General features: G+C 36.5%; 1 long non-coding RNA gene across 1 annotated transcript in view; it reads right to left on the bottom strand.

The window, feature by feature from the left end:
- The window catches only part of LOC123784091 (uncharacterized), a 784,838-nt gene that overhangs the window by 139,945 nt on the left and 619,062 nt on the right, over positions 1-25,831 (bottom strand). Inside the window, exon 9 of the long non-coding RNA XR_015724218.1 lies at positions 1,159-1,265. This is a non-coding gene — a long non-coding RNA (uncharacterized LOC123784091). The remainder of the gene's footprint in view (positions 1-1,158; positions 1,266-25,831) is intronic.

Below are 25,831 nucleotides of genomic sequence, written 5' to 3'. Positions count from 1 at the left end.
ATTTACACTCCTAGATGATAATTAACACCCATACATTGCCAAAGGAAATTACTGCCTACAAAATAATATTATATCATATGAATGTATATACACATATAAAAACTGCTGTGCAAAAAAAATAATAATAAATAAATAACACTATTTGCAAAACCAAAGGAAAAAAATGAAAAAAAAAGTTTGTTATGAAGTTTTTTAAAAATATTTTATCTATTTGAGAGAGACAGAGACAGAAAGAGCACAAGCAGAGGGAGGGGCAGAGGGAGAGAAAAGGAGACTCCCCTCTGAGCATGGAGCCCAATTCGGAGCTTGATCCTTGGACCCTGAGATCATTACCTGAGATGAAGGTAGACACTTAACCAATTGAGCCACCCAGGCACCCCTGTCATGGATAGTTTTGATTTTGAAAGGAAAGACCTTTACACTATATCAGGATTGCCTTAATCAAAATTAGGTAAATTAGTAATAAAATACTCATTAATATATGACCAGATTAAAGCATAATTGGGGAACAAACTATAGTAATGTTTTGAGAAAATCTAATCTTTACAAATATTATCAAAATCACTTCACAATGGAATCCCTATATGTGTATGGCAATTCATATGGAAAAAAGAATTTAGGCCAAGAGAAAAATAATATTTCAGAAACTCTTATGAGGGGATTAAATGGCAGAATTAATTGGGAGAGAATCTATTAAGCTGGATGAGGAAAAGAATCAAATTATTAGAGTTAAATGAGTTAAGGTAATTAATTTAGGGAGCTATATTCAGATCAAAAAGTTCTTGTAGAAAAACAGAGCAAACAATGAGACAGTAGAGCTGCAAGAAAATTCACATTTTTGCTTCTACAAATGAAGTGAAATCTGACCAAGAAGAACTCAAGTCTCAATAACAGCGAACTGCATATACACCTCTCCCAGTCAACTTGGTAACAGGGTCTTCACCTCATGGCAATGATTTGTAATGATGGAAAATCTCATGCAAACAAACTAACCCTAAACCAGGCTCACGTTGGAGGAAAAACGTGAAGTCTTTACAGGTTTTGTGCAGAAGATAAAGAACGAGATCATATAAACATGTGATCCTAATACAATTTATGTATAAAACAGTTCAATTAAGCTTATACACCTGTGAGATTCCAGATATTGAATGTACTTACAGTTTCTGCTATTGATTTAGTCACGGTCAATAATAATGAATCAAATAAGCTAATCACACGTTTCACTGGTTCTTCCTTTGGGCTTTGCTTCCTTAGGGAACTTTGTCCTGGGAAAGACAAGAGAACATTCTGTTGGTTGCCATTGTAAACAGGCTTGGGGAAGTCTTTTTTTTTTTTTTTTTAAAGATTATTTATTTATTCGACAGAGATAGAGACAGCCAGCGAGACAGGGAACACAAGCAGGGGGAGTGGGAGAGGAAGAAGCAGGCTCATAGCAGAGGAGCCTGACATGGGGCTCGATCCCATAACGCCAGGATCACGCCCTGAGCCGAAGGCAGACGCTTAACCGCTGTGCCACCCAGGTGCCCCAGGCTTGGGGCAGTCTTAATTCCTGTTCCCAATATCTGTCAGGGAGAGGTGGGAATAGAATAGAAAACACTAGAAAAAAATTAAATAAGAAGAAAGATCCTTCTAAAAAATTAAATATCCTGATTATTTTGAAAAAAAAATGAAAATTATTAATGCATGTCTATTGCCGTGAATACTGCCCTCCTCCCAAAGATATCTATACCCTGATCCCTGGAACCTGTGACTATGTTACTTACAGAGCAAATGAAACTTTAGAGGTTTGATTAAGGTTAAGGATCTTTGGATGGGGAGGTTATTCTGCATTATCTGGGTGGTTATCAATCTAATCACATGAGTCCTTGAAAACAGGACTCTTTTTTGCTGTGGTCATAGAAAGAGATGTGATGAAGAAGTAAGAGTCTGAGGGATGTGACACTGTGGGCTTTGAACTTGAAGGAAGGGAACCACCAGCCAAAGAATGTATGTGGCTTATAGAAGCTGGAAAAGGCAAGACTGATTTTCTCCTAGAACCCTCACAGGAAAACTCAGCCCTTCTAACTTGATTTCAGCCCAATAAGACTTGTGTGGGACTTCCAACGTACAAAACCATCAGATAGTAAATCTGTGTTGTTTTAGGCACTTTGTGGTAATTTATTACAAGAGTAATAAGAAACAACTAAAATTACTAATGAAAATTTTGCAAACATTACTCAGCTCAAGTGAAAATAGTTCTTTCAGCAGAGAAGCAAAAGATAGTGTGAAAAATAAAGAATCATGAAAGCAAGCCAATGATTGCTCCTGTCTGTCCTCCTGTCCAACGAATGCCTATTACAACACCTTTTTTAGGTTAATTGCCTTCTCAGGACACCAAAAAATGTATAGAGAGGTAAGGTGTTAGAGCAGCGAATGTCCGGCTAAGGAATCCAGTAAGTCCAGGCTTGAATTCATACTTTATACATAAAAGATTTGTGATACAAGAAAAGTATTTAAAGAGTCTGAGCCTCAGTCTATCAGTGATGAAGATAATTATGTCCAAACGGTTGTCAAAATATCAAATGAGTGAATAAATAATGGCCAATACATAGTATATTCTAAGTGAATTTTAGATATTTATTATCAGTGTCACTTTTTCTGGTGAGTTATATACACCATAGAAGCTATATGTCTAATCTAAAGTTCACAGGATGAGGTCTAAATTCAAAGACATCTAGTCTCTATTACTTTTTTCACTTTTGTCTGCAGTCTCCATTGGTCAAAAGATGGCTTACTATATGAGAGTTCCTTAAATCACCATTTTAAATGTAAGATATATATAACATTTTGGACATATTTTCACGCTTTTATCAAGGAAAGATTTTAATAGCATTCATAAAATCTGGGTTTCCAGAAAACTATGGACAATGATGTCTAAACTACTCTATTACTATTGTCAAATACATAAATCACCATTATTTATGGATCATCATGAAGTCCATCTGAATGACTAACCCTTAAACCACGTATCTAATTTGAAATGTCCCAAGGCTGGGATCTCTAGAAGCACAACGTAAATGGGGATTCTTGTGCAAGTGATTTATTGGAGATGTGCTCTTGGGAGAAGGGGAGGGAGGCAAGCATATTAGGGCAGGTGAAGAAAGCTAAGCATAGATGCAGCCTGTCCTGGAAACAAGTTTCAGTCTGGTCCCACAGGGATTATAGAGTGCAAATCACACCACAGAGTTGAGCTCACTTTGAAGCACAGGGGGCATCTGTTGTACCCCTGTATTCGTCAAAGGGGAGCACATGTGAGCTATTAAAAGTCAACAGGTGCAGCAGCTAGAGGAGAGGGTACTGGGATGAGGGAATGGGAGCAGTCACAGCAACATCCACGATAAAAGATGATCCCGAAAGTGTGGATCCGAATTAGATATTAAATTACAAAGTTAAATTACAAATCTGTAGAATAGAACATTAGCTTTAAATCATACTTCTCCTAGAAAGAATATAAATGCCTCAATCTTGTAAATGAGCAGTTTCAGTGTATGGACTAGGGTGTGGGCAGACCTTCGAAGGAGGACAACCTTAGAACAAACGAGTATACAATCTAGTAGAATATGCATCACTAATTATGAAAGAACTATCATATTACTAATTATGATGTCAGTCATGTCTACCTCCAGGATATGCAAACACTTCATAGAAATTTATAAATCATTATACCCAGGCTAATGTGGGATTGATTTTAAAATCGCCTTTTAGCTCATATGTATTCAGAGAGACTTCTCGACCAATGATACATCAGTTTCTATCATCATCCAATAATGAACCAGCTGTCCCACATAAAATCTGAGAGGTGGTCCCTTCAACACCACATCTGATGCTTCAATAATATAAAACTCAAAATTACCACAATAGTGAATGTCAATATTACCCAAATACCTCCCTCTTGATAAGGAAGATTAAAGAAAAGACAATAAACACTGCAAACATATTTATTCTTGTGTCATAAGTGGAAATGGGCCTCTATTTGACACATATGGCAGTTTGTTTCAAAGAAATGTCATAATCCACTGCTTTTGTTTTTGTTTCTGTTTTTCTACCATATCTTCTCAGAGATTCTCATCAACCTTTAGATTTATAGGGATAAAGATGAACTTGTCTGTCTCTAGGGACTTAAATGATATTTTACTAAATATTCTTTTATGTTGGCTTGAAGGACGAAATTTTCTAAGTAAATCTTCATAAACGTTGGTTAACCTCATTTGTGGGGAATTACAGTAATGTAATTGAAATAGGTGAATTTCATTTTATTTTTAAACTACTTATTTTTATTTTATAGAATAGCATTGATAAATGCAGACTTAGAAATAAATCAATTATAAAGTAAATAATATTTGACTTATTATCACTGATCTTTGAAAATAACTGCATTTTTATTTATGAATTCATAAGCCACAAATACTGATTTGCTGACATGCACATTAATGCAAATCTCAACATGCTGGATAATCTGTTTCCAGATAGGAACATGTGGCAAATAAGCACTCCACTTTCTATAACACAGCTAGATTCTAAAATCAACCTGTAAAGCAACAGAGGGAGTTGTTTAATAACATCTAGAGTGCAAGACCTGTCCTGGGATTCTCCCTGATGAATCATCTCATCCATATTCTTTGTCAAAACCTTAAATGAATTAGGTGTTTGGCTCACTGATAAGTGGGATGCAACAAAAGTAATTGAATGTGGTAATCGAAAATTTGTTGAACCTGTCACTGCACATCATTATCACCTTCAAATCCAACACAGCACAATTAGCTTACAATAGTTAGAGTTGAATCAAGTCCCCATTAAGGTTGAGTGAGTAATGTACACTCTTCAGTAAATTAAATTAGACTCCAAATAGATGAACAGAATAAAGGTTGCACGTGTGAATGGTGTAAGTAAGGTAGAATACAGGGTTTATGGATTGCTGAACCTCTTTCCTAAAGCCATGTGGGCTAAATAGCCTTCATTACTGCCTTTTAGCTAGCAAACATGCCATAGATCAGGCCAGAGCCTAAAAATAAAAATTTACTTAACTCTGGTCCTAGATTGTGATTGATATGTGAAAGAAAATAATGAGATGTGTAATCATTAATATATAATAAATATCATATTCCTTCCATTGCCACGTAAGAGTACTGAAAATTACAAAAGAAGAAAACTAATAAACCCTAAACTACCTTTGGAAAGGCTTTGGGGGAAGAATACCCCATCATACTCTCTCAGCTGATAGGTATTTTTAATTAAAAATTATGGTTATCATGGCAAAAATTTTACTACAGGGTTTATACAATGGTGAAAATTATTTGAAATAATTGATAAGGATATATTCTCTTGCAAGGTAATTAGAAATTATATTGGTCTATATTGGTATGCATACATACACACTCATAAAAGGTTTTAGGTGAAGATATGTGCTTTGGGGGATGATTTGGAATTGCTATAAATATGATTAAATAAAACCTATCAGGTACTTGTGTTACTGATGTGTTTGGGAAGCTCATAAATAAACACAAAACAATTGTGTAAGTGTCACCTATAAATCAGTTATGATACTCTACAAAGCCTGAAAATTTAATATCTTTTGATCCAGAAGTTATCTAAATTTCATATTATGGATATGGAATGTACAAACTTAGACTGTTTGGGACTAGAAATTTAAGTAATTTGAAACTAAAGACAAACCTTGTAAGTGGACTGGAATGTCCATATTTCCTACCAAGGTTTTCTTCTCAGTATCATGGTACCTAAAAAATCAAATTAGTAATTACAGTGTTTTCTGGTCAATATGTCATGACAGTAAAAGATGCTTATGGTCTTAATAAATATTTTATTTCATTCAAGTGAAGTTAAAAATGAATGGGTCTCTGAGTTTCTTGAAACTGGACTGCTGATCTCTTTTAGATAATATATTTGGGAAAATAATAAATATTGACAGGTTTTTATTCCCCCTAGCAGCCTCTACCACCACTTTCGAGATTTCATATATCTATGTTATTTCAGCACATTCTCCTCACATGTCACACATCATAGGATTTTCAGTGATTGCTTTCTCCATTGGTCACTTCCTGTCGCCTAATAGGATCTCAACAGTGATGTCTGCAAATCTCAGTACAGAACCGACTGCTTCTGGGAAGCCTTCCTGGAGATAGCTAACCTCATCCTTCTCGATTCTTGCTGCTTGCAATAATCACATGATGACTCTTGGTGAGCACCCTGGTATTTTTCTGATATGTACGTTAGGCATGTTTTGGGGTCTTTGAGTTAGAATTGAGCTGATAAATCCATGGCCTACTATGTTCAAAAAAATGTATGAGCTCTAATTTTTGTCTCTACCTATTGGTAAAACAACCTCCTTTTATTTACCTGGAAGGTTGATTCAAAGCTGTCATATTTAATATAATAGTGCCTCATATTTTCATATTTATTTTAAGCATTTTCCCCCTGGCAATTTGAAAAATTGAGGGAATTTTTAAGGGAATACCATTGCTTAGGAGTTATGAATCCACATGTATTTTTCTTTTCCCTATGATGACTTAACACCTGTAATCTGATCACTAGTTGTCCATGGCTTACTGGTATTTAAGACGTTTGTTTCCCTGGGGGTTGTTATCCTTCACTGGCATCCTATGGTAGATGTGTTGGGGGCACAGAGGGGCCATATGTCCAAAGTGGACTTAAGTAGCTATTGGTTCTTTCCCTCCTGTATAAAAATAAAATCAGTGTCTAAAATAAAAGCTATTTGGCTTTCTATAATACAGATTGTTTTAAAAAAATCAAAGATTGTGTATGTGAGTAACCTACATAATCTTAGCTGTACTACAGACTCTGAGTGAACTAAATATTATTTGGTAAGAGTTCTGGCCTTAACCTGGATATTCCAAAAATATTTTAAACATCTAAATAATTGACACCATCATCATTTAAATATCCCCTGTGTCTCCAGCACTGTACAACATTCTCTGGGTAGAGATGTAAAATAAACAGAAGGTGGATCCGACGTTGGGAAATTTACAACTTAAGATGTACACGTATGAAATGAATAGCCAATAGATAAAAACCATTTATCTATTAGTTCCTGGTGGTATGGTTTAAAGTCAGGCTAAGTCTTTAATGATTACAGAATACAAATATATGCCTTCATAAAAGCACACATGCCTTCATCACATAAAACAAAGACACTCTAACAGGCCATGATAATTTTAAGGAAGGAGAGGTTCTATAACAGTAAATTTAAGTCAGTCAGTTTTCCGCAGTCTTAACACTGGAAAAATACCTATATTATGAGTGAGGCTGCATGGGCTCAAAATAGACCCTCAGCTCTCAAGCCTCACGAAAACTGGCACTTTGATATCATAGCAAGCCAAGGAATAATTTGAATAATTTTAAGAGACAAAAATCTAAGATGGTTTTGACCACTTACAGTTTTTTCCAATTATTTCTTATAAAACATTTTAAAAACAGTAAAATTGAAAAAAATTTGAACATCCGTATCCAACCCATCTGTTAAAAATCCCACAAATAACACTTTTCCATATTTGCGTTATCATATATCTATTCATCTATCCATCCCTCTATGCATTCATAAATCCACCTGTATTTTGAATGCATTTCAAAATAAGTTGCAGGCATCGTTATACTTCTCATCTAAGCACTACAGCTTACCATTGTTTCTTTAACTATTTTTAGGTTAAACGTACTGTTATGAAATGCACAAACCCTAACAGTACCATTCAATAAATTTTGGCAAATGCATAATCTATATAACCTAAACTCCCATTTTTTAAAGATTCACTCTTAGTACTTGCATATAGAATATCAAGAGGTAGAATATTATCATCACTCTAGAATCTCATAAAGATGGAATTATATAATAGGAAAATTTTGTTTAAGGCTTCTTTCACTCAGTATATTTCTGAGATTCATCAAAGTTGCACAAAAGCAGTGTTTCCTGTTGTTTTACCACTGAGTAGTACTCCATCATATGAATGTACCAGAGTCTGTACCCATGTGCCTACCAACGAACATTTGTTTTCAGCATTGGCCTATTATCAGTACAGTTTCTCAGAACATTCCTTCACAAGGCTTTCTGTGGGTATATGTTTTGATTTCTCTTAGAGTAGAACTGATGACCTAGAATAGGTCTATTTTAGTTTTATAAGACTCTTTGAGGGTTTTTTCCAGAGTGCTAGAATATTTTATATTTTCCCCAACAGTGAATGAGAATTCCAGTGGCCCTACATCTTTACCAATATTTGGTATTATCCATACTTTTTTTTTTTATTTTAGCCATTCAAATATATATATAATTGTATCTCTTTGTGGTTTTAATTTGCACTGACTAGACTAGTGCAGGTCGAAACAGAAAATAGAAACTACATGGTGGGTTAAACAGCCAAAGTTCAATAAAGATAATTCTCCATCTATGATAAAAGAACAACTATAGTAGATATGAAAATGCTGGGTTGTACTCCAGGAATGAGAGAGAATAACCAAGGAAGGACAAACTCAGAATGAAACTCCCTCCTCAAGGGTGAGGTTCATACCTTGTTGGAGAAAGTATAGCTTAGCCCACCAGATAGCAAAAAATTCCCTGGTGTGTCCACACTAAAGCGGGTCTGCAAAATTGGCCAGCACAAAACAGTGCCCTAGAGTCCAGGTGGGGAACAGGCAATCAGCTTCCAGTACAGGGGCAGGCAGATGGGGGTGGCAATCCTCCAGGCCCGCACCTGTTGGGCCTGCAGAGAAAGCAGCAACAGGGTGGGATCCTCTGTGTCTCAGTGGGGATCAGAATACTTAGTCCAGCAAGAGGTTTGGGGGGTACTGGTTTCCCTGCTGAGGGTTGTGGGGAGTCTCCTGACCAAGACTGCAAGTTCTCATTGGATGTGGTGCTCTGGGCCTGTGGCTGGAACAGAGGCACACTGGATGTCCTTCCAGCCATGCCACCCAGGGAGCCCTTCCTTCCTGCGATGCTCCTCCAGTGCCCTCTATGGAGAAAGTTTAACATTCTGCTCACTTGCAGGAGAAATGTTTAAAGGAACCCTATTATTTTCACAGAGCATATATTGAAGGGGGAAGTTGGAGCTGAGTGGCAATAAATTGTTAACTGGCACAGTGACCATTGATACTGTACACTTTTTCATGTGATTTTGTATATCATCCTTTGTGAAGTGTCTGTTTAAACCTACTTTTTTTTTTTTTTTTTTTAAGAATCCCTCTCTTAGCACATTGATCTTGCTTCAGCTTTATCTGGACGCATGAATAGCCACAACAGAGAAGCACACCACATGCTTTCTTCTGCATTCTGTTACATGGTTTTGATTTTTACAAAGAATTGCTTCAATAGACTCTGATATCTAATCTCTATCAGAAAACATTGCTTACTTTAAAAACATTGTTGGAGAAGGTTCTTAATATCATGGATAAAAAATAGTACAGATAAATGTTAAAAAACAGCATAGCGTGGGGTAGGAGAACTGACTTTGAAACCAGATCACATAGGCTGAAATACAGATTCTCCACTGACTAGCTGTGGGACTTTGGGTAATTTGCTTAGGAGCACTGTGCCTCAGTTTCCTCACCTGTAAAATAGCGATAATAGGTTGTTATAAGGAATACCTGTTGTTAATATTTATAAGAGTGCTTCAAATAGTTCCTAGCACATAGTAAGTCCCAATGGTGTTTAAATACATATTTATGTATACTTCATATTTACAACTTATTTTATTAATTATGCTATTAATAATATATTGGTATATTATAATGTTAGTGTAAAAGTACATATACTTATTTTTTAAAGTACATATAATATACTTATATTAATACATTATATTTATAGGTAAAATCTTAAGATTTTATTTACTTATTTAAGAGAGAGAGAAAACACATGCATGGGGAGAGAGGCAGGGAGTAGGGGGATGGAAAGAGAAAGAATCTGAAGCAGACTCCATGCTGAGAGCAGAGCCCTGTGCACGACTGGATCTCACGACCCTGAGATCACGACCTGAGCAGAAACCAAGAACTGGACGCTTAACCCACTGAGCCACCCAGGGACTCCTATTAAATTTTAAATGTAGGTGAGCTAGTGATAACACTAGCTAATAGTTATTGGGTACTGTCCATGTACCAGGCACTGTGCTAAAAGCTTTGCAGGTATTATCTCATTGAAGTATCGAAAAACAAATCCTTTCAATACAGATATGATGAGGAAATGGAGTCACAGATAAGTAAATGGGGTTTCCGTCAAAATAGTGGATTCCATTTTAGCATGAAGTCCACTCCACACCTCATTTCACCTTCACCCCAGACAACCCCAGCCAAGCAAATGACAATGCTCTCTGTAAAGCATAACCATATAAAAGAAAGGAAATTTTCCATAAGTAAGAAACAAAGAAATAGATCAAAGTTACAGAAGTGAATGGAGCTGATGCTGAAAAGAACACAGGGTTTCTGAAGCTGAGACACCCTTGTAGGACTGGATGTTAATGCCTTTTGCTAAGTCAGTGTATTGGAATCTCAGACCTGTACGCAGGTACAGGGGGTAAGCTCTCTGCATAAACCCAGGAACTACTGTGCTCTGACCATCCAGGAAATAGGAATGAGGCGTCTCCACTCATTGGCTAGAGAAAATGGCAAAGAAGCTAAGCTGTTCACCAGGAGCCATGGTGTGAAGGAAGAGTACTGTATAAGAAATCAAGCCCCAAACCCCACACCATCTATTGATTTTGGATCTGAAATTACACTACTCAGATGGAGACCCCATAATATAAAATTGGTACCATGCATATTTCCCAGGAGGTGAAAAAAAAACAACTCCACAGAAATGTCCCTACAACCCAGAGCAGGTTGGACCACAGTGGAAGAGTGCATGTTAAACCTATAATCATAGGGAAAGTTACAAACCACACAGAAAACAAATCACTGTGACAGCCAACAGAAACAATCACCGGGAGAACCCAAACTTTAAGAAATGCAATAATGGAATTTTGAGATATTTAAGAGATTAAAGAGATATTTAAGCAAGCATGTTAAGGATGTTCTCTTAATCTTGACCAGTACATCATTTTCTGCAGTCACAGAACTTTGTCCAAGAATATAATCTTACTCTCTTTACAGCCCAACTGACATGACAACTGACTTATGTAAACTCATATTTTTAAGAATTTGTATTTCATTTATTTTTCTAGGTGGACTTAAATTACAGATTGGACAAGACTGTCAGAGAACCAAGTGCTAGATATCTTATGCCTTAAATGATCGCTTTTACAGGAATGAAATTTTGAATTTTTTTTAATCTACTTTGTCTCAAGAAACAGAAGAAAATAATCTTACAAAATAGATTTCTCCATTTAGCCCAGGGCTCAGTTAATAAACATGAGATTTACCTGTCTACGAAGATTACTCATTGTGTGGGCATGTGTGCATGTGTGTGTATATACATGTTAAAATTTCTTCCAGATTTAAATATCTTGTGTTTCTTCAAATCAAATTGTCTTATTTGTTTGCTTTTCTTTTTTCCAGATACTGGTGATCTTTGATCATTTTTTCCCTTTTGAGTTAGTTACTTGAAAACTCAAGGCCAAATTGGGATGCCCTTTTAGTAATGTTGTATAGGCTTTATGGCATGGTTTCCATAGACCACCAGCTTCACAGTATTTTCTTTTTTTTTTTTTTTTTTAAGATTTTATTTATTTATTCGACAGAGATAGGGACAGCCAGCGAGAGAGGGAACACAAGCAGGGGGAGTGGGAGAGGAAGAAGCAGGCTCATAGCAGAGGAGCCTGATGTGGGGCTCGATCCCAGAACGCTGGGATCACGCCCTGAGCCGAAGGCAGATGCTTAACCGCTGTGCCACCCAGGCGCCCCCACAGTATTTTCTTATCCTTATTTTTCTTTCATTCCCAATTTCTTTCTTAATTTGTATTTGCCTATTGTACAATATTCCTATAACTTATATAAAATCCCTTTAGGAAAAAAAATCAAGGGGTGCATGTGGGTATGTGTGCATAGTATTGAACTTCACCTAATGGTGTTTTCCTTGATCACATTTTTTCCTTAAAATATATATTACAGCTACCTAAAATAGTGCCTCTTTGTCCAGTGAATGAACACTTCCTTTTTACCACATCTGAGGTTAAATTTCAAAGGTCAAAAGATTTATGGCTCTCAAAGATCACCTGAACCATCCTTTATCTCTAGAGGATTATACCTGAATTATTACAGATCTAGGGCCGTTGACTTTATTAAAGTTTATGTTTTGATAGATGAAAAATACTTTGTACTTACTCTTACAAATGGACACTCACCCAGGGTTAGTAATGTCAAAGAAAAATTGCAGCTGATGGAGTTAAACGGGTAAGGAAGACTTGACTCTATTTGCAATAGAGGCCAGGCCTATTGCAAAAAGAGAAAGGGAACACAATTCCTCTAAAACAAAAGGCAGGAAGGTTTTTTTGTTTTGTTTTGTTTTGTTTTTTTGTTTTTTGTTTTTTTTACAGAGATAGAGACAGCCAGCGAGAGAGGGAACACAAGCAGCGGGAGTGGGAGAGGAAGAAGCAGGCTCATAGCAGAGGAGCCTGATGTGGGGCTCGATCCCATAACGCCGGGATCACGCCCTGAGCCGAAGGCAGACGCTTAACCGCTGTGCCACCCAGGTGCCCCGCAGGAAGGTTTTTAAGTGCAGGAATGATCCAGTCGAAAAGTACTTGAGAATGTTAGGATCAATATGATTAAACCATCTGTGGTTGCTAATTGGCACTTACTGAAGTTAGGCTCCTACCCTCCCACAGAGACTGGGAGATATGGCTGCTACCTTTCCTAGTGATAACATTTCTAGGGATGGCTCCCAGGTCCTTGAGAGAGACATTCCTGGGTTGTAAAACTGGCAAGAGATTGGGAGGAGATTTATATCTCAAAGGAACAGTGAAATAATTTATAATTACAAGTTTTATTAAGTAAATGATCTAAGAAAAGGGAAGTCAGGAGCCTACAGTTGAGAAGAAACTTGTCTAAAGTTTAGTCAATCTAAGAAGAATGCTAAGCCATCTTGGTTAGTCTCCACTCCATAAGTAGACAAAACTATATATTTAGATCAATAGAGGTAGCTTGCTTTTTTAAATTTAATTTAATTTATTTAATAAATCTGTTTTATTTTTAAATTAAACTGTACACCCAATGTGGGACTCAAACTCATGACCCCGAGATCAAGAGTCACATGCTCTACCAACTGAGCCAAACAGGTGCCCCAGCTTCATCTTTTTAAAGGTACAATATATTTAAAGCATTTATTTTAATGATAGTGCAGTAATTTTATACATGTGGCACTACCCTGCCTTTCTCTGTATCTGTCCTGTTCTTTTCCCTATTCTTCTCCTCCTGCCACTGCTGAGACTTCATGGGACCATCCTCAAGCATCGCCACTCACATTTAGTCTCAGGTGGCCACTGAGTTTTGGAGCTTCGTTGCTAAAGCTACCTAAATCGACAATTGCATACCCAAGACACTAAGCATATACTTTATGGGCTTGTTTTAAGAAATGAGTGAGATAATGTATGTGAAAGCACACTGCACAGTGCCTGTAAAATAGTGAGCTGTTAAGAGATGCTTTTTTCAGTGATTCAATTTCTTAAGCATTTATTTCACCTCTTCTTACTAGTCCTGCCACTCTGCTCTTTCTTCCTTGTTCCAAGCTTCAGCTTCCTTGTCTCTCAGTCTGCTTTGTGAAGGTGTACCAGGCCTGCTGACAACAGCGTACCCATCTCTGGGCCCATGGTCCCTCCAGTAATAAATTCTTCGCTCTCCACATCTGCCCCTTGTCCCACCCCAACACGTGCACATCCCAGTTCTGGTTCCTTCTTACGCTACTTAGCACTGAGGGAAGCAAGACAGACCAGCCCCATTCTATAATAGCAGAATCATCCCTGGCATCTGTAGACTGAGAAATGTACAACCAGAGTCCTGGCACATCCTCCACCCGAACACTTACAGAAATGAGAAACACTCACCTTCCTGCTTTATGTTCTGGATATTATGATTCTGACAAAGTGAAGAGAAGGACGTTCAATGGAAGGGTAGGAAAAAGGAAGAAAAAGAATGACAAGGTCAGAAAAGTAACAAAGAAAACCAGAAATAGAATGAGCATTAGTTTAAAAGGTAGACATTAAATTCAAGTAGCAGAAAGCTTTTGGTTTTTTTTTTTTTTTTTTTTTTTTTTTTTCAAGAACTGGAGGATTGGAAAGGTGCAGCCTAAAAGAAGAACAGAGAAGACAGGACTGCGTGCCAGTTTCCTTCTGGGAAAGGACTGGAGAACAGATTCCTGGTGGAAAAAGACCAGGAAGCTCCTCACAATGAGAAGTCAATCCCTTCCTTTTCATTTTCTTCAGGCCCCTGCTCCTATACACACCCTAATAGCAAAATAACTCAATCCTTGGTGTATTGATTAGAGTGAAGCCACTGAGAATATTTTTATCTTGTCTAATTTCCTTCTGACTGGCTTCTTTTCTTGTGCTATTCTCTGCAACTCACCTCCCATTTCAGATGGATATCTGACCCAATTATTTTGGAGTCTATTTCTGCAACCTTCTTCACTCTTCATTCTTTTTCCTTTTCTTCAGTTTTTTTGTCTCCATAATTAGCATCCTGCATGGGCCCAGTATGTGTTCAGCAGAGTAAAAGATGTTGGTAAGGCTATTATAAATATTTGAGAAATGATAACTATTATCTTGAATAATATGTCCCATGAAAGATTTAATATATGAAAAAGAAGAATGACGGAATAAAAGGAATAAATGCTAAGTACCAGGGAACATTGTCACATATCTTTTGCTCACTCTGCCATGACAATAACTCCAAGAACACTTTATAATGAAGGAGAGACTGAATAATGACCCAAATAAAATTTTAATTTTCTTTCACTTTAAATCTATTGAGTAGATATTATGCCTAGTCCTTAAAAAGGGTAAAATAGTGCTTTCCATTATTCACAAAAGATACATTTGTGTGGATACTATTGTGCAATTATTCCATAGATCTCATCTGTGACACTCAAGGAGTTTCAAATATAGTCAATATAAAATGGAACTCTGAATGTTGACGAAGTCACAATACAATAAGCAGGGATGGTTCAGGAAAAATATTCATTACTGAGAGACATTAAAAATGTGTTTATGGAAGAACTGATTACAGAGTCAAAACTGGCATTTTTCAGTAGAATTGGTGCATTTCTTCCATTAAACTTGTAATGAGTTGAATCCAAAGCATATTTAATTCATGGATCACTGCTGCAATATTGTGTCAACATGTACTTAGGGAGTATTCAATGTATGGATCACTGCAGTGATAGACTGTAATGGTCCCTCGTCTATCAAGTTAATGCATATTATCTTAGAACACTAATACAGGGGTTATTGATAAGACACTCCACAACCCATACTTTATAAGAAATTGCTGACAGACCCTTAACATTATCAGTACTAGAGTTAACAATAACAACAAGCAACAAACTGTCGCTAAGACATTTTAGGAAAAATACTTAAAAAACATAAGCTTTCTTTGATTTCACTCTATGCTTAGATGACCATTTTATTTTAACATTGGTTTTTTCTTAAACTCTGTCTTGTTATAAGATATATACAGCTGTGCTGCTTTTTCTAGCCATTTATGTGGGTAATTTTCTTTGGCTTTTTCAATAGGAAAAAAGCTACTGAGTTGAGGCTGAATAACGAGGAAGTGAAAGATCGAATAAATTAGACAACTCCTAGATGACTCTAGGTAGTAAACTGAGATGAATGGCCATTTCCCTTTCCTGGACAACGGCAGGATATATTAATATACATTTAGTCAAGAGTTTCAGCTGGTATATTATAATTATTAACAGACACTATTGAGATAAGAAAATCAAAGATGCTACCTAGTAATTCATGTGGAGTTTTTTCATTCTCCAAAGAATTAGGTTCAGATCATTCTCAATTGATAGTTATTTCAAGAAAAAAAATTACATTCTTTTAAATGCCAACCAATAACAGTCATAAAGAAAGATAGGTATAAGACAATGAACAAAATTCATTTGTTTTCACTTCCTCTACATCCACTTGTGTTCATAAGACAAAATCTAATGAATTAAAAAAAAATACTATAGTACAACCACAAAATAGAATACTACTCAGCAACAAAAAAGGAACAAAGGACTAATTCATAAAATAACAGGGATGGATCTAAAAATCATTTGTTAAATGAAAGAAGTCAGACACAAAAGGCCATATATTGCATAATTCTCTTTATATGACATTCAGAAAAAGGCAAGACTATAAGGATGGAAAATGAGTTTGTGGTTGTTAGAGATTAGAAATGGGAAGAGGGGTGGGGTCAAAGGAGAAGCATGAGAAAAATTTTTGAGCAATGGAACAATTTTCTACATTATTATGGTGGTAAAAACGTAACCCCATGCATTTGCCAAAAACCAGAACTGTTCGAAAAGAGTGATAAATAAAATGGGCAAACAACATTTAACCAAGTGATCAAAAAAAACATCACCAGTGGTAAGACATATCTTATCCCATGTACCCCTGATACAATGTACTGAGAAGTGGTATTCTTACTAGAAATCCATGACTTCGATCTAGCTACAAGAAAACATCAGATAAATTCAAATCACAGGACATTCTACAAAATACTGACCAGTACTCTTAAAAATATCAGTTTAAAAGAAAGACAAGAACAATCAAAGGAACTGTCACACCTCAGAGGAGCCTAAAGAGACATGACAACTAAATGCAATGTTGAATCTTAGATTAGACGCTGCAACAAAATAAGGACATTAGTTAGTGAAAGCCACATGAAGTCTGTAGATCAATAGTTAGTACTGTACCGGTGTTAATTTCCTAGTTTTGGTCATTTTACCATGGCTATGTAAGATGTTAACATTATGGAAGAAAGGAAACTATAAAGAATATACAGAAATTCTGTATACCATCTCTGCAACTCTTCTAAAAGTCTAAAATTATTCAAAGATAAATGCTTTAAAACATATAATGAAAGTGCATGCCATATTGTAGGGGCTGTGTTCCTCAAGTGCCATGAGGCTAGGAGAAAATCAACAGTCACAGAAACATGACTTAATTTCATAAAATAATTTTTTTAAAAAATCTAATGTAATTTGGATCAAATACTGTCAAACTCCATCTCTTCTCATAAGATTTTAGAAATAGAACCCCTCTTCTGCTTTATGTTCTTAAAACAACCAGAGAAATAAAGTGTAGTAGTTATTTATTGCTATTGCTATAATCTTGACATTATCAGATTATTGGCTATTTGATATATATAAATCATAACACACAATTGACCACTCTCAAATCACTACACTCAAAGTCTATACCATACTCCATTTCTGAAGAGAATCATGGATTCATAGGATGCTTGAAATAAGGGAAACCTGAGAAAGATTACTTAACTTCACATTTGCTACTATTTGACTTCATACATTCTGTTTGACAGCTGCCTAGGACACAAGCAAGTCCTGTGGATGTTACTCAAATCCCTAACACCCCAGCCTCATGCCCTCTTCGACCACTACAATCAGATTTTCACGTAAGTTCCTTTTGTTCTGTCTATTGGGACACTTTGGAAAATTTTGTTCAAATAAAGAATGGTAAGGCTGAAAAAAAATTTAAATTACTGCTGCATGCAAAGGTTTTTGTTAAAACAAAAAATGTATATATGAGGAAAAGAAATGACACAACTTGCCCATGGTCATACAGTGTTTTAATGGTAAAGTCTAGAATCCAGATCTCTTGTGGTCCAATGCACTATTTTTTTTTCACAGCTTATATCCTAACTTACCTTACACCAAACTCCCTCCACAATGTAGTATGAAAAGTTTTTGGAGAGATCTCCTTGAACTGAAGAATGTTCTAGAATCAATTTAGTAAAGAAATGGTCAAGTGTGATACCAATAGACAGTGTAATTGTGATTATTTTCACCTTACTGCAGTAGTAATCAATGTTTGCTTTTGGCAGGAGGGCGCAGTTTTTCTTTACACTTCAAGGTCCTTTTGGCTGGTTTAAATTAAATTGACATAAGACATATTAATAGGAAATAATCAAATTTAATTACAGACATATGGTAACTCCATAAGATTATGAGCCCCACAGACAGGCAATTGAGGCTTACATAACATCCTGAGCTAAAGAAAGGACCATAGGTTTGGGGATACAAAGGGGAAGAAGGCCATTCATAGGAAGGTGAGAAGAAGAAAAATAAAGCTTGACCTGTTATGCAAATAAAAAGGAATCTCTGGTAATAGCTCTCTTCCTGGTACAGGCCCTTCTTTTCAATGTAAATTTAGGCATTTGTGGGGGAGGTAAGGAGCTTTTCCTGAATCTGCTGGGTTTTGATTGCTTTAGCTCAAGGTAACCTTCATGCTAAAGTGGTGTATTTTGGAGAGATTTGTTCTGAAATCCTTTACTTTAAACATTTAAAACACACACACAGATCTATGCAGCTATACATTGCTTACCCTTTATATGTGAGCACTCAGTATCTTCCTAATAAATGGAAAGTCGTATCTGAGAAATTTTTTGTTCCTCTGCAATCCTAGTTCATGAAATCTTAACTTCCCCAAACCTCCTGTGCTTCAAATATGAAACCAACCGATATTTTAATGGCAACAACTAATCTTGGAATTTCCATGTTTACTGAAGGCTACTATTAATAGTGTAAAAGAGAAGGTAGCACCCATAGCCAGGTCTCAGCACAGAAGTGTTAGCTGGGCTTTAGTGTTACCAAGAGTTGGACTAGCACTCATGGCTAGATCATGTTGTTCTCTTGTTGAACATAAACAGTTTCACAGAATATCAATTTGAGATAAGGCCATTCTGTATTAGCCATTAATCCAGACAAAAACAAGACCACTGAATAATCATGTCTGATCACAAACAATATCACACACATTTCTAACCATAAAAATGACCAAACATCTGCCTATCCTGGCCAATATGAAAGAATGCTGCTTATTCGCCAAACATAATATTAGCTTTTCTGCATTCTTTTTGTTTTCTAGATAAGAATAGTTAAGAAACATGGGGCGTCTGGGTGGCTCAGTCGTTAGGCGTCTGTCATCGGCTCAGGGTGTGATCCCGGGGTCCTGGGATCGAGCCCCACATCGGGCTCCTCCACTGGGAGCCTGCTTCTTCCTCTCCCACTCCCCCTGCCTGTGTTCCCTCTCTCGCTGGCTGTCTCTCTCTCTGTCAAATAAATAAATAAAATCTTTAAAAAAAAAAGAAAAGAAAAGAAACAATGGTTAAGAAACATAGAGTTACCATTGTTTTCTAATGGCATCCAATCCACATCAAAGCCCTGATTCCTTGAATCTCTCCCCAAATCACCTAATAGAAGCCAAAGTTCTACAGGGAGTCCTCTCTAAAACCCTCTTACTGAGATACTCCATGCATCTCCATGGTAACTGTCGTCCCTACTACAACAAGTCAATAAACCCAACTTTGTTCAACTACAAGTGTGTTCCTGATGGTCTTTGGCTGACAGGCATTGACAAGAACATAAAAGGAAGCATTTATCACACAGTTGCTGGGCCATCTTGAGTGTCAGCCTTTCTTTTCCCAACATCTTCCCCATCTCCACATGAGAAAAAAACAAACAAAATAACCACAAAAACCACAACAGAGCTCACAAGAAGAAATGATGCCTCAAGAGTCAGGGTCTACAGATTCTACATCATCTCACAAGCAAGCACTGGCCTCAGTTCTCCTTTTCTAGAGGCTGGATGCTGGCCCCACTGTACAAGGCTAGGTGGACGGAGGTTAAGATACTTGACTGAGATGCTACTAAAGAGTTATTTTTTACTCAAATGTTTAGTATGACCGTTTTAACGAGGTCCATTCTGAGGAGAAAAGCTCATATAGTTTAAACATGAGTTATTTACTTAGTTACTTTTTGCTTTTGGCAAATTATAGTCAATACTGATGGAGGGTGGGGCACCTGGGTGGCTCAGCTGGTTAAGCATCTGACTTCGGCTCAGGTCATGATCCCAGAGTTCCGGGATCGAGTCCCACATCAGACTCCCTGCTCAGTGGGGAGTCTGCTTCTCCCTCTACCCTCACCCCACTTGTGCTCTCTCTCGCTCTCAAATAAATAAATAAATAAATAAATAAATAAAATCTTTAAAAAATATTGATGGAGTGTTGTGGAGAAAATAGATCAAAATACCAAAGTAAGATTTCCTCATATCTGGACAAGAGCTACAATAGCAAGTCCTTGTGATGGGATAAAAACAGCCCTATGGAAAAATAACTCAGAACAGCAAGCAAATTACTGTATTATAATATACAATATTTAGGAATATTTTAGGAGAACACGTTGGGTTCATAAAAATAGACTTGTTTAACATGGGCAGACTACTTAATTGTCTATGCAATCCCAGACTTGGCTTGAAATCCCAGTGTATTGATAGGCTGTTATTGCTTGTTGTGACCTTGAGAAATTTACTTAAATCTGTCTAAGTTCAGGTTTTTCATCCTTAAATATAAGCTCCTTTAGGGCTGATTTTGTCTCTTTTGTTCACTGGTATTTTCCTGGTGCCTAGAGCAGTTCCTGGCTCATATTAGACAGTCAAAATAGAAGGCAGGATTTATAAAATGGTAACATAGTATCTGGTAAATAGATGTTTAATATATGTTTGTTGTTAATTGTGATGATGGTGGTGATAACAGTCTCATGATTTCAGGCATAATTTTAAAACAAAATATTAAATCATTGCCATCAATTTCATTGATACAGCAAGTCACTCAAATAAGGATAGTTTGAATGAATCTGTGTTGGTGGCTGCCAGGTAAAGAGTAGTGCCTTTTAATTAAGATACAGACAAAAAAAGCCATCTCCATTTGGACATGGAAGGTTACATGAAAAAAACTATAAATGTTTTATTCTCATGTACACATTTCAAAAATATTATCAAAATAATTTTTTTACCATTCTAAGATTTATATAAACTAAGAAGGAGAAAAGGGAGGATTTAGAGAAATGTAACAAAATATACAGGAATTTAAAACCTTCTCTTACTGGGACACCTGGGTGGCTCAGTCGGTTAAGCGTCTGCATTCAGCTCAGGTCATGATCCCAGGGTCCTGGGATCAAGTCTTGTATCAGCTCCTGCTTCTCTCTCTGCCTGCTGCTCTCCCTGCTTGTGCTCGTCTCTCTCTCTCACTCTCTCTCTGACAAATAAATAAATAAAATCTTTAAAATAAATGAATAAAACCTTTTCTTACTAAATTATTATTGATCACTATCTAGCTGTTCTCTTTTAGACTCAGGAAAATAGCTAATGTTCTTCCAAATTTTTAGTAGCCATTTGATTTTGGGTGGCTTGCAATCTCTGCCAGCTCAAATTTTATTCTAAGCAGTTTGGGGTTTTTCAGTTTTAAAGATGGGAATGAGAACTGAACTGTGTAGGGGAGCAGATTATGCCACCCCAAAATATGCAACTTTAGCACTTTGGCATAAAAATTATTTTGAGCTGAAGGCAACTGAGAAGAAGTAGATATGAGAAAAGCTCTCTGTCCTCCATCTATGGAAAAGCAGAACATAAATTTACAAAGGTGTTCCCCCCTCTCTACCCAGAAGGACAAAAGTTAATCACCAGAGACAACTTTCAACTATTAGTCCATAGTTGAGTCTATATAACAAACTTTACGAACTAGCTCTTGTCTTTCATTAGTTTCTTCATATGTACAACTTCTTGCCCCTAGAAACTCAAAGTCCTTTTCCTTTTGTCTCATTACTACTCTAAAAATGTATTGTTCCTCTGTTAAAACGTTATATAAGCACAAGTTCTAACCACCGCTTTGGATAGGCCCACGTGTAATCACAGTGCACATGCTAATAAACTTCAGTTTGTTTTTCTCTTATTAATCTGTCTTGTATCAGTCTAATTTACAGGCACCTTGCTGGAGAACTTAGGCAGTAGGAAAATAATTTTTCCTCCCTATCACTGCTTTAGGAATGAAAAGCCTCCAAACTGTTGGCGTGTTCACCCCAAGCCAAGGAGGTATCTATTTGCTTGGCGTTTGTCCTGGCTTCCAATGTACCCACACCATCACTTGAGGGGGGACCTCTTCTCTTGGTACACTGTCCTGGTAGGTCTTTGAAACCCCCAAATAATCTGCTCGGGCCTAGGTTTCTTCTTCCTGTAACTAGGGAATAATAAGCTACTGTTGGACCTCACTGTTTTCAAACCTAGGAGGGACAAACAACAAAGGGTAAGCCCCCAAAGGAACTTGCTGGCTAAACAAACATCTAACCTTGCCTGAGGTTATCACTACTTCAATGACGGTCTGACATCTGGTCTCCCAGAACAGACTAAACTGTCCCGTTTTGATAACTTAGCCTTTTCCAACAATCTCTATTTAGAGTTGGTAACATTTATTCACTGACTAGCAGCTAATACAGAGGAATATTGGCAAATTCAATCTGTTAAGAAAGCTGTGCTATGCTACTGCCCTCTCCCTGTAACTCTTATTCCAGAATGTTACGCATCCTTTCTATTGAGCACTCTGAAGTATACAGTGTTCTATAAAGTAGAGGCAACCTTTTTCTGAGTCTCTGGTTCATGTAAGTGGTTTATTATTATGTATTAGGCATGAGGTAAGGTCGTAAAAAATACGCCACCATCAAAACATTTTTTCTTCTTTTCCATGTATATTTGCATTTTTAAGAGTGAGAAATTCCTTTTTACATATGTCCTTTAACTATTTGTTTATTTGTTTTGGTCCCCAAAATTTAGGAAAGGTGGGAGAAATTAAATAAAAGAAATATTTCAACATAAATGAGTATAAGATCTGCAAAGGTAGCAGGAAGCCATAGTAAGTTGTTTAGAAATTCATTAATTCACTCTTTGAATGTTTAATCACATGAAAATTAGTGTTTGCCTCCGGAACAACTAGGTGGTGATAGATTTATTAAACGTCTTTTATACTGACAAATCCTGACTTGCCAAATGTTGCTTTGTTTATGTGTGTAAATATATGCAAAGTAATTCAAACTTTACTTTGAAAGTCTTCAACTTTATTTATCACTAAAATTGCCTGTCAGCCTCAGGAGAGACAATGAGGTAATTTGTTAATGGTTAGAAGTGGAGCCCAGGGAGACGTGATTAAACCTGGCTAAAGACAGTGGGGATTTCCTACATGTAGACCCACAGGTTAATGTTCATCTTTCATGATCTTCTAAATTATATCTTGCCTCCTAATCGGCTGAGTTTAAAATACTCTGTCTCTTAATATTGACAAGGGCCAATTTATTAATTCTCCCGCTTCAAATTTACAAGACTAAACATATCTGAGTAGATATGGAGGACATGTGCTATTAAATCAATTATGTTATTTAACAGAATCTCAAAACAGTTGTCCTTGGTTAACTTAGGGAGGCTGTGCTATAAACAAGCCTTGAAGGTTCGATAAACAATATGTCTCACATTTAGTAATAACATCTAACATTCATTAAGTACTTATCTTGTGCTAAACATTCTACATGTATTCATTCATTTAATGCGCACAGCAGCCTTATAGGATAGGTACTATTATTATGCCCATTTTACAGATAAGGAAACTGAGGCATAGAAATCTTGGATAGCTTGTCAGAGGTCACACAACTAATAAAGCGGCAGAGCTATACCCATATTTAAACCCAGGCAGAACAGTTCCACAGTTTGCACAAGTGCTGGACTGCCTTTCTTACTGCAACAAGTATTTTCCCAGTTTATACAGATGATGCCATATCTAACAAAGCACAGACACTAGAAAAGCAGACACTGATTCTTAGAAGCCAGTGCATTCCAGCAGTATGACTACTTTCATGTTGCAGCTTCTTGAGATTACTTTGGTCTTCAAAATGAAGCTGTTATCTGCAAAAGTCTAGAAAATGTAGGCTTGGCACAATTCATCACACTCAGTAAAACTTTTCTTCACCTCTCAAGAATAACCAGAGACCAAATTCCCCAGGAACAGCCCATGGGCTCTGATTATTGCTAGAGAATGAGTGAAGATCTCCTGGACTGGGAGTTGGGAAGAGAACATAGAAGAATGAGCCACTACAGATAGCTAGTGGGACTATAAAAAGAGATTCAGGGTCAAGATGGATTCATCACCAGGGCCGGGGTCTACATGGAAACTGAGGCAATGTCTGCACACCATGGGGCACCTTTGAGGTGAGAACTGTGCATCACCCATTCTCAGGCACCTAGCCAACAAATGTGGAGTGAGGGCCTTTTGTCCACAGCTGCTTGCAAAAGCCTTGAATCACTCAGCAGTTAGACACCTCACTTGAACTATTAAAGTTACAGTAACCTACATGGGGGATAGAGCAGTGACGAAACCCATTCCAGACAATAAGTACAGAACTAGAATGGGACACTCTCACTTTCAATATACATGATCATTCTTAGAAAACAAACCTTTTCTAGTGAAAATAATAGCTGGAACAATTTTCTTATTCCCTTGAGGTTTTTTTTTTTTTAATTTTTATTTGCTACATCTATTTCTCAGAAATGTGGTAAAGATTATTTACTATAATTAATGGAAAAGCGACTGTTTATGTGAAAACAAGAGCAAAAAGTTTTATGTGATAAATGTAAAAATATAGTGACTTTGAATTTCAACTTGCAGTATTCAGAATATGATTTTATCAGACTGATAGACACTTAAATATTACCATAATGTATGTTTAACATTGTAGGAAGAAGCATTAGCTACCAAGTCAGCTATATGCATTTTCTAACCAGGTACAGCCACCATGATTACACTCTTCACATTCCATCTTAACTTTATAATGTGGACCAGGGAAATGGAATTGATGCACGTGCTTTTTCTGCTTGCATCATTTCTTTCACTGATCCAAGTACATTATTATTAAGGTCTCACCGTGTAGTCCAATCTCTACCCACTAACTAGTCTGTAAACTGAAAATGATACGAATGACTCATCAGCCTAAAATGATCTGAGTAAGCCCATTTGTTTCATTCCTATTTGGCTTTCTTGCTGGCTGAGCTTTTGTGACCTTGTGAAAAATGGCTGTTTGATCTAAAAATGTGTTTTATTTCTAGGTAATGGACTATGTCAACTTCCATTTCTTAAGGAATTCACAGAATACAGTCCAGCATAGCAAGACATTTCTTACATTCTTATTTGCTTGTTCTTTCCCACCACACACTTTAACACAAGTGACTTCCCAATCTTTATTTATATCTCTTGACTTTAGCAATTGGGTTTTCAATTTCTATGGCTTTCCCTTTATGGAGCGCAGACATTTGCTGAAGAAAACAGTTCATTTAGTTTTCCACTCATGTAGCTAGGAAGAGGGAAGTGCACCTATTTCTTGAGGCCTTCTCAGCTGAGTGAGTTTGGCTTGATCTTGCCCAGCTTTTAGTTCTTCCATTAGTGTTAGAAGATGCTTCAGTGAAATGTACTTTATTTCCCTATAATGGAGGTACCCTTATTCCCACTTTGATGGTGAGAGTATTAAAACTTGGTTTCCAGGGTTGTAATTTATATAATTTTATATATAAATTTATATTCATATATATTATATATAATATAAATATTATATATTTGTATAATTTATATATTTATATATAATTTATATATATATATATATATAATTGCTAATTAATCTGGCAAAAACTATTTTAGCCCTTATAGAATTATTTGGTTAGAACTAAGCCCACTGAGATGAATCTAAATGATGATACTTGGTGTCAAAATTCTTAGTTTTCAAATGGATGTTAGACTCAAGAAAACTTTT

Source organism: Ursus americanus, chromosome 4, assembly GCF_024610735.1.
Source record: "Ursus americanus isolate L20-20 chromosome 4, mUrsAme1.1.p, whole genome shotgun sequence".
In the NCBI taxonomy this organism is placed as follows: Eukaryota; Metazoa; Chordata; class Mammalia; order Carnivora; family Ursidae; genus Ursus; species Ursus americanus.
Note: the sequence above shows the minus strand (reverse complement) of the source record. Positions and strands in the feature narration are given on the sequence as shown.